Below are 11,091 nucleotides of genomic sequence, written 5' to 3'. Positions count from 1 at the left end.
TCCATTTGAATAATGGTTCATCTTCTCAGTGAGGTGTGTGTGTATCTGTCGATGTATCTTTCCAGCCCCTGCCTGAATCTACACTACTGTTTGTACCTATGCAGCTCATTCTCCCATGCCTCCTAATACCCCTCGGAGGCCCCCAAGCCCATTTAAACACAGCTTTCACGACAGGCCCAGGGCCCAGCCTCAACGCACTGCTACTCAATGTTACGCACTACAGTTACAGGACAGACACACACACTCATACACACAAAGAGCCAAGCGTTTCTACTCTAACAGATAGACAGAGAATACATGTTTGTATTAATATTTAAAGGTTTGTACGCCTACGCTTTCTCAGAAAATACATAATTGATGCGGGAGGGAGTGACTCCAGCCCCCCCGTCCGTCCCGTCCCTTCCGCCATGCTTCCCCACCGGTGAATGGTGAGAGCAGGAAGCGCACCATGTTTCACCCCCCCCCCCACCTCCATTTCCCCCTGTCCCACTTTTCAGATTTATTGGGTGATTTACAGTATATGGAGCAGATTCGGCTTTTCCGTGTTGAGCAGGTTGTTACACACACCCAGGTTTCCTCTATGTTGAGCAGGTTGTTACACACACCCAGGTTTCCTCATGTTGAGCAGGTTGTTACAAACACCCAGGTTTCCTCTATGTTGAGCAGGTTGTTACACACACCCCAGGTTTCCTCTATGTTGAGCAGGTTGTTACGCACACCCCAGGTTTCCTCTATGTTGAGCAGGTTGTTACGCACACCCAGGTTTCCTCTATGTTGAGCAGGTTGTTACACACACCCCAGGTTTCCTCTATGTTGAGCAGGTTGTTTACACACACCCCAGGTTTCCACTATGTTGAGCAGGTTGTTACACACACCCCAGGTTTCCTCTATGTTGAGCAGGTTGTTACGCACACCCCAGGTTTCCTCTATGTTGAGCAGGTTGTTACACACACCCCAGGTTTCACTATGTTGAGCAGGTTGTTACACACACCCCAGGTTTCCTCTATGTTGAGCAGGTTGTTACGCACACCCAGGTTTCTCTATGTTGAGCAGTTGTACACACACCCAGGTTTCCACTATGTTGAGCAGGTTGTTACACACACCCCAGGTTCCTCTATGTTGAGCAGGTTGTTACGCACACCCCAGGTTTCCTCTATGTTGAGCAGGTTGTTACACACACCCAGGTTTCCACTATGTTGAGCAGGTTGTTACGCACACCCCAGGTTTCCTCTATGTTGAGCAGGTTGTTACACACACCCAGGTTTCCTCTATGTTGAGCAGGTTGTTACACAACACCCCCAGGTTTCCTCTATGTTGAGCAGGTTGTTACACACACCCAAGTTCCTCTATGTTGAGCAGGTTGTTACACACACCCCAGGTTTCCTCTATGTTGAGCAGGTTGTTACACACACCCCAGTTTCCTCTATGTTGAGCAGGTTGTTACGCACACCCAGGTTTCCTCTATGTTGAGCAGGTTGTTACACACACCCAGGTTTCCTCTATGTTGAGCAGGTTGTTACGCACACCCCAGGTTCCTCTATGTTGAGCAGGTTGTGTACGCACACCCCAGGTTTCTCTATGTTGAGCAGGTGTTACACACACCCAGGTTTCCTCTATGTTGAGCAGGTTGTACGCACACCTCAGGTTTCCTCTATGTTGAGCAGGTGTTTACGCACACCCAGGTTTCCTCTATGTTGACAGGTTGTTAAACACACCCAGGTTTCCTCTATGTTGAGCAGGTTGTTACGCACACCCAGGTTCCTCTATGTTGAGCAGGTTGTTACACACACCCCAGGTTTCCTCTATGTTGAGCAAGTTGTTACGCACACCCCAGGTTTCCTCTATGTTGAGCAGGTTGTTACACACACCCCAGGTTCCACTATGTTGAGCAGGTTGTTACGCACACCCCAGGTTTCCTCTATGTTGAGCAGGTTGTTACCACACCCCAGGTTTCCTCTATGTTGAGCAGGTTGTTAACACACACCCAGGTTTCCTCTATGTTGAGCAGGTTGTTACACACACCCCAGGTTCCTCTATGTTGAGCAGGTTGTTACACACACCCCAGGTTTCCTCTATGTTGAGCAGGTTGTTACACACACCCCAGGTTCCTCTATGTTGAGCAGGTTGTTACACACACCCCAGGTTTCCTCTATGTTGAGCAGGTTGTTACACACACCCAGGTTTCCTCTATGTTGAGCAGGTTGTTACACACACCCCAGTGTCCACCCTATGTTGAGCAGGTTGTTACACACACCCCAGGTTTCCTCTATGTTGAGCAGGTTGTTACGCACAGTGTAGGCTAACTAGCAGACAGAGGGTTCTATATAGACCCGAACCCCAGAGCGTTTATTTAACCTCATCCCTGCTCTCTTTTTCTTCCTTTCTTGTGCCTCCTCTCTCTATCTTCCTATTCTCTCTCCATCATTTTGTTTTTCTGTCCCTTCTGCAGTATTATTAAAGACAGTAATGAAACGTTGTGTTCTGTGGCTACTGGAAGAGTAGCTTGTTTGTCTACATCTCCTTCCTCTCTGTAATGGGCTTTAAATGCTCTTATTTCTCTCATTCATCTCATCTCTCTCTGATTCTACTGCTGCTGTTGTTGCTGTGAAGAAGCAGCCAGACGATTAGCAGCCCAGTCATTAAGCACTCTCGTCTCCGTCTCATCCGGGTCCTCCTCCTCACATCATCTCCTCAGGCCTGTCCCTGGCTAAATTAAAACACTGCATCAGGAGCTTTGTTATCTATAAAAGACTCCTATTATCCTGTCGGAAAGTAGGAAGGCAGAGGAGGGGGAGGCGTGATGGGGGAATGTATTTGCTGTTTACCGTTGGGTGAAGGAGGTGGGGGATGTACGTACTATRCAATACACACACAGGGATGTCAGAACAATTGATTGCAGTCCCTTTTCACATGCTAATAAAGGTTGAGTGTTTTTATATAACCTGTGTGATTGTGTTGTTGGGTTATTTCTGTTGTCCATGTGTCATGCTAGGTTCTCCTTGACGTGGTTCTTAGCGGAAAGGAATATTATCTTGGGTAATCTATTGTGTAGGTTCACAACCCTGTTACACACATCAGTGATATGACTATGTAAGGGGATTTTATGGCCTTTACTCCTAAATAACTAGGTCTAGAGCTGAGCCTTTTGCTTCTTCTTGTATTTAATCATTGTCTTTCTATCTACTTCTCCCAGGGAGCAGCCCTCTGGACAGCCCCAGAAACTTCTCCCCAAACACGGCAGCACASTTCTCCTTCGTTCCAGCGCGCAGGTGAGCCTGGGGTCAAGGGGTTAACTCACTGGGATCACATGACTTAATGTGTCTGATCGTCTTATCTCTGTATATACAGTGGTTTGCTAGGGAGAAGGGATTATTACCTCGTTCTGTCATTTGAGCCATAATGCTGATTGACAGTCACCTGCACCCCACAGAAGAGACCGTTTCCCCAAGCCCAGTTAAGCTTTTTTCTTGAACTCCTCCCATGGCTAATACTCACAGCAGCTCCGTGCTCCTCTTTTTTAAATGATAATTGACAGGCTGGCTAATCAAACCCAGATCATCTGAAGGGTTGAAGCCTAGTTTAATATCCTCTTATCATTCGCAGGCTTTGAATAGGAGGTGTAATTACAGAACTAGATATAGAGAGCCTGAGAGGAGTTAAGCACAACTCCAGATGAAAAGGATTCTAATAAGTAAGTTTCATCAGTCCCTCTAGACAAGAAGACAGATATGCCATGTGCTAGTAAAATGAAATAACCTGTCTTCTGTATGGGAGATAGATAACACTTCTGCTTCTGCTCTGAATCAGTAGATCAGGTAGGACAGGGAGACAGGAAAATTAACCTGACGCAACAGTGCCACACAGTGGTGAAGTGTGATAAATCAGGATATCTGAAATGAAATGGTTCTGCGTTGCTCATCACAAAACCAGTGGGTTTGWAGAGCTAACACACTATCCTCTCTCCCACACAGTCACGGGCACAGGGCTGACAGGTAACCTTTGACCTTTCACCTCCACCTTCTACTCTATCCCATGTCCTCTGCCCTGCATGGACACACCAGGGCCCCAGAGAAGTTCTAGTAGCAGTGATGTTCTAGGATCTGTCCATATAATCGTATTCATTATGATCTAAAAGGCTAAACTGATCCTAGAGCAGCACTCYTCGGAGATGCTTTGTGGATACGGGCCCTGAAAAGGCTCCATGTCTTGTTGAGCAGAGCAGAGCAGTCCGTTTGTGTTGCTGTTTTTACAGTAAACGTRTCCGTGGATTTGTGATGCCCTAGAGTCCCTAAAGAAGTATGGTCATCCCAAGCCTGCATGGAACTACCCTTTAACTAGGACTGTAATGCAAAACAGCTTCATTTCACCTCATATTCATCTCCATGTTGTGGTCTTGTCTGTGTGTGTGTTGCTGGCTTGTGTCCGTGTGTGTTTGCTTGCATGTGTTTGCAGACTTTGTATATATTGTATTCTCCACATAGCTCATCCAAATATACCTACTACTGAACATACCATTTTCTGTCCAAATGATATACTGTCTGAACACACCACGTATTTATATTGTGGATTCTGACACATGCTCACTGTAATGTATCTACTGTGGGTTGTTATTTCCTGATTTCTTGCCGTGATGATTTTGTGTGTGTTGGTTTTTGGTTGTATTTGCAATGACATTCTGACTGTATGTGGAGCTACGTAACACAAGACATTCGTATGTCGTTTGGAGCGTAGTAACACAAGACTATTCTACTGTACTGTTGGAGTAGCTACTTATCAAGACTATTCTATATACATGTCTGAGCTAGTAACAGTTCTAAGGTATCTGATTGGGCTATAAGCGCAAGATGTCATTACTGTACTGTTTGGAGCTAGAACACAAGAATTCTACTGTACTGTGGGATGTCGATAATTATGCCTTAAGTGTAACACAAGACATTCTAGACGATGGAGTTTATATACTATTTATCTCTACGCTTAGTAACACAAGACATCTACTGTATGGTTGAGCTAGTGAACACAAGACCATTCTTACTGTACTGTTGGAGCTAGTAACACAAACATTTAAAGAACTGTACTGTTGGAGATAGTAAACAAGACATTATAGTATAGTACAATATTACTGCCCTGTTTGGAGCTATTACGACAAGGACATTTCTACTATAGCTGTTGGAGATAGTAACACAAGACATTCTACTCGTGTTAGCTATAAACACAAGACATTCTACTATAGCTTTGGAGCTAGTAACACAATACATTCTCTGCCCTTGGAGCTGGTACTTATATCTAATCATCTTAAGACACAATTCTTACTTACTGTTGGACTAGTAACACAAGATATCTCTAACTTACTGTGGAGCTAGATACAACAAGAATTCTCTGTACTGTTGAGCTATAAACAAGATCTCTACTGTACTGTTGAGGCAGATAACACAAGACATTCTACTGTACTTGGCTAGTAAAAGTACTACTGTTTTAGTGCTATGGGCTGTAACATCATTCTCTGTACTTGGAGCTAGTAACACAATTAGGAAGCCATGACCAACAACTCTACGTGTACTGTGGAGCTAGTAACACAAGACAGACATTTCCTACTGTATCTGTTGGAGCTTAGTAAACACGAATCTATTATTACTCTTACTGGTTGGAGCTAGAACACAAGACATCTACGTCACTGTAACTAGCAACGGATTCTAGGGAGTGCTAGTAACACAAGACATTCTACTGTACTGTTGGAGCTAGTAACACAAGACATTCTACTGTACTGTTGGGAGCTAGTAACAATAAACAGACATTCTACTGTACTGTTGGAGCTAGTAACACAATACATTCTACTGTACCTGTTGGAGCTATTAACACAATACATTCTACGTACTGTTGGAGCTAGTAACACAAGAACATTCTATGCCCTGTTGGAACTTAGCTAACACAAGACATTATCTACTGTACTGCTTGGAGCTAGTAACACAAGACAGAACATTCGACTGTACTGTTGGAGCTAGTACACCAAGACATTCTACTGTACTGTTGGAGCTGGTAACACAATACATATACTTACGTTGGAGCTAGTACACAAGACATTCTACTGCCCTGTTGGAGCGGTAACACAAGACATTCTACTATACTGTTGGAGCTAGTAAACAAGACATTCTACTGTACTGTTGGAGCTAGTAACACAAATACATTCTACTGTAACTGTTGGAGCTAGTAAACACAAGACATTCTCTACATACTGTTGGACTAGTAACACAAGACCTTCTACTGTACTGTTGGAGCTAGTAACACAAACATTCTACTGTTTACTGTTGTTGAGCTAGTAACACAAGAACATTCTACTGTACTGTTGGAGCTAGTAACACAATACAATTCTACTGTACTGTTGGAGCTTAGTACACAAGAGACATTCTACGTTGTTGGAGCTAGAACACAAGACATTCTACTGCTCCTGTTGGAGCTAGTAACAAAGACATACTACTGTACTGTTGGAGCTACTAACACAGACATTCTACTGGAGCTGTAACACAAGACATTCACTGTACTGTTGGAGCTAGTAACACAAGACACTTCTACTACTGTTGGAGCTAGGTAACACAAACATCTACTGTACTGTTGAGCTAGTAACAAGACATTCTACTGTACTGTTGGAGCTAGTAACACAAGACATTCTACTGTACTGTGGAGCTTAGTAACACAATACATTCTACTCTGTTGGAACTAGTACACAAGACATTCTACGTATCTGTTGGAGCTAGTAACACAAGAACATTTCTAACTGTACTGTTGGAGCTAGTAACACAATACATTCTACTGCATGTTGGACAGTGACACAAACATTCTACTTACTGTGGAGCTAGTAACACAAGAGACATTTCTACTGCCCTGTTGGAGCTAGTAACACAAGACATTCTACTGTACTGTTGGAGCTAGAACACAAGATATTTCTACTGCCCTGTTGGAGCTAGTAACACAAAGACATTCTACTGTACTGTTGGAGCTAGTAACACAAGCAACATCTCGTACTGTTGGAGCTAGTAACAAGACATTCTACTGTACTGTGGAGCTAGTAACACAAGACATTCTACTGTACTGTTGGAGCTAGTAACAAAGACATTCTACTGTACTGTTGGAGCTAGTAACACAATAATTCTACTGCCCTGTTGGAACTAGTAACACAAGACATTCTACTATACTGTTGGAGCTAGTAACACAAGACAGACATTCTACTGTACTGTTGGAGCTAGTAACACAATACATTCTACTGCCCTGTTGAACTAGTAACACAAGACATTCTACTGTACTGTTAGCTAGTAACACAGAATTCTACTCGTGTTGGAGCTAGTAACACAATGACATTCTACTGTACTGTTGGAGCTAGTAACACAAGATATTCTACTGTACTGTTGGAGCTAGTAACACAAGATACTAGTGCGCTGATCCTGCAACTGTGCTGTTGGAGCTAGTAAAACATTCAATGACTGTGATTAGTAAAACTTCTACTGTACTTTGGAGATAGTACACAATACATTCTACTGCCCTGTTGGAATACGTACACAGACTTCTACTATACCGTTGAGCTAGACGCTTCTACTGTACTGTTGGAGTTAGTACACAATAACTTTCTATGCCGTGAAAGAACACAGACATTCTACTGTACGTGACTGTCCGCTCTGTCTTGGAGCTAGTAACACAATACATTCTACTGTACTGTTGGAGTAGTAACACAAGACTATTCTACTGTACTCGTGGACTATAACACAAGACATTTACATGTACTGTTGAGTATAACAACAAACATCTCTGCCGTTAATAAGGTCTACTAACTGTTTGGAGTAGTAACACAATACATTCTACTGCCCGCTGTTGGAGCTGGTAACACAAGACAGTTCTACTATACTGGAGCTAGTAACACAAGAATTTCTACTGTACTGTTGAGATAGTAGACACAAGACATTCTACTTACTGGTTGAGCTAGTACACACAAGACATTCTACGGAGTAGACAAAGATATGCCTGTTGGAGCTATTAACACAAGACATTCTACTCATAAACTGTTGGAGATAGGTTACACAAAGACATTCTACTGTACCCTGTTGGAGCTAGTAACACAACTCTACTTACTTTGAGCTAGTACATACCGCTGTTGGAGCTTGTAACACAAGACATTCTACTGATACTGTTGACGCTAGTAACACACAGACTATTTCTACGTACTGTGGAGCTAGTACACGACAGACTCTACTGTACTGTTGGAGCGGCGTAACACAAACATTCTACTGTACTGTTGGAGCTAGTAACACAAGACACATTTCTACTCTAACTGTTGGAGCTATGTAACCACAAGACTTCTACTGTACTGTTGGAGCAGTAACACAGATACATCTACTGTACTGTGGAGCTAGTAACAAACAATGACATTCTAGCTGTACTGTTGGAGTAGTAAACACAAACGACATTCTACTGTACTGTTGAGCTAGTAACACAAACGGACATTTTACTGTATGTTGGAGCTAGTAACACAAGACATTCTACTGCCTGTTGATAGTTAACACGACAACATTCTACTGTACTGTTGGAGCTAGTCTAAGACAGACATTCTACTGTACTGTTGATGCTAGTAACACAAGACATCTACTGTACTGTTGGAGCTGGTAACACAACAACATTATACTGTACTCGTTGGAGCTTAGTAACACAACGTACATCTACTTGCCTCTGTGGAGCTGGTAACACAAGTACATTCTACTGTTACTGTTGGAGCTAGTAGACATCTGCTGAAAAGACATTCTACCTTACTGTTGGAGAGTAGAATAAACAGACATCTACTGTACTGACTATAAAGACATCTACTGAACGTTGGAGCTAGGTAAGCACAAGACATTTACTATACTGTTGGAGCTAGTAACACAAGACATTCTACTGACCTGTTGGAGTAGAACAAAGACATTCTACTGTACTGTTGGAGCTAGTAACACAAGACATTCTACTGTACTGTTGTCATATCTACTGTACTTAGCTAGAAACAAGGACCTCTACTATGACTGTTGGAGCTTAGTAACACAAGACAACATTCTACTGTCCTGGTTTGGGCAGCTAGTAACACAAAGTACATTCACTGTCCTGGAGCTAGTTTTAAACAAAAAAGACAATCTACTGTATTTCGTAGCTAGTCACAATTGCCTTTGGGAGCTAGTAACACAAGAAGCATTCTAACTGTACTGTGGAGCTAGTAGACACAAGACAGACATCTCTACTGTTGGGGCTAAAGACTCTATGCTTGAGCTAGTTAACACAAAGACATTCTACGTGTACTGTTGTGGAGCTAGTAACACAAGACTATCTTACTGTCTGTTGGAGGTAAGTACACAAGACATTCTACTGTACTGTTGACGCTAGTAACACAGAAACATTCTACCCGAACTGTGCTGAACGCATTCTATGTACTGTGAGTAGTACACAAGACATTCTACTTACTGTTGGAGGCTGAGTAACACGAAGCACATATCTACTGTAGCTGTTGAAGCTAGTAAACACAATACATTCTACTGCCTGTTGGAACTAGTAACACAAGACATATCTACTGTACTGTTGGAGCTAGTCAACACGAAGACATTCTACTGTACTGTTGGAGCTAGTAACACAATACATTCTACTGCCTGTTGAAGCTAAGTAACACAAGAACATTCTACTATACATGTGGAAGCTAGTAACACAAGCCATACGTATGTTGGAGCTAGTAACCAAAAGATTATGTCTGGACGCTAGTAACACAAGACATTCTACTGTAACTGTTAGGAGCTAGTAACAAGACATTCTTACTGTAGCTGTTGACAGTTTAGCTTGAGCTAGTACACAAGACATTGTACTGCTACTGTTGGAGCTAGTAACACAAGACAATTCTACTATACTGTGAGCTAAGTACACAAACATATACTACGTGCTTACAACTTTACGTATGTTGGAGCTAGTAACCAAGACATTCTACTGTACTGTTGGGAGCTAGAACACAAGACATTCTACTGTACTGTTGGAGCTAAGTAACAAAAGACAGACATTTACTGTACTTTGAGGTGTACACCAAGACATTCTAACGTACTGTTGGAGCTAGTAACACAAGACATTCTACTATACTGTTGGAGCTAGTAAACACAAGATATTCTACTGTAACTGTTGGGAGTAGTAACACAAGAACATTTACATGTACTGTTAGCTAGGTAACACAAGGACTTCTACGTACTGTTGGAAGCTAGTAACACAAGACAGACATTCTACTGTACTTGTTGGCAGCTAGTAACACAAGACAGACGATTCTCTACTGTAACTGTTGGAGCTGTAACACGAAGACAGAACTACCGTTCGTAACGACAGAATTCTGTTAGCTGTGGAGCTAGTAACACAAGACAGACATTCTACTGTACTGTTGGAGCTAGTAACACAAGACATTCTACTGTACTGTTGGAGCTAGTAACACAAGGCATTCTACTGTACTGTTGGAGCTAGTAACACAAGACATTCTACTATGTTTGGTTGGTACCATGGCTCCATCAAGCCTTTCATAGTAAACCCAGAACTGACATTAACCCCTGCCATCCTCTCTGTTTCTCTCTTTCTCAGGACGGATGGCAGACGCTGGTCTCTGGCCTCACTTCCCTCCTCTGGATATGGCACTAACACACCCAGCTCCACTGTCTCAGTGAGTGTGTGTGTGTGTGTGTGTGTGTAGAATGTTTTTGTGTGTGTATCCAGAAGAATCTCACACCCCTCCTAGTACAGTACATATCTTCCCTCTGGTGCAGCCCAGTCTGACTGTTAGTCTGACTGTTAGTCTGACTGTTAGTCTGACCGTTAGTCTGACTGTTAGTCTCACCGTTAGTCTTACCGTTAGTCTCACCGTTAGTCTGACTGTTAGTCTGACTGTTAGTCTCACCGTTACTCATATTGTTAGTCTGACTGATGTCTGGCACACACAGCCTCTTCCTCATGTTGATGAGAAGCCTGAAGGCTTCCTGCTACTCACCAGCTCAGAGGAGCTCATATAACCTCATTATAGATTCAGGTTAAATTAGCTCTGAATATTTTTTATCCTACTCAAAGGAG

The 11,091-nt window shown here is 42.8% G+C and overlaps 1 long non-coding RNA gene across 1 annotated transcript in view; it reads left to right on the top strand.

Moving 5' to 3' along the window:
- LOC139028959 (uncharacterized) overlaps positions 1–10,687 on the top strand; it is a 38,941-nt gene extending 28,254 nt beyond the window's left edge. The window contains exons 2-3 of the long non-coding RNA XR_011481192.1: positions 3,194–3,269; positions 10,609–10,687. This is a non-coding gene — a long non-coding RNA (uncharacterized lncRNA). The remainder of the gene's footprint in view (positions 1–3,193; positions 3,270–10,608) is intronic.
- Positions 10,688–11,091: the final 404 nt, after the last annotated feature.

Source organism: Salvelinus sp. IW2-2015, linkage group LG16 (genome assembly GCF_002910315.2).
Source record: "Salvelinus sp. IW2-2015 linkage group LG16, ASM291031v2, whole genome shotgun sequence".
NCBI lineage: Eukaryota > Metazoa > Chordata > Actinopteri > Salmoniformes > Salmonidae > Salvelinus > Salvelinus sp. IW2-2015.
This window is presented reverse-complemented; position numbering and strand designations above follow the sequence as displayed.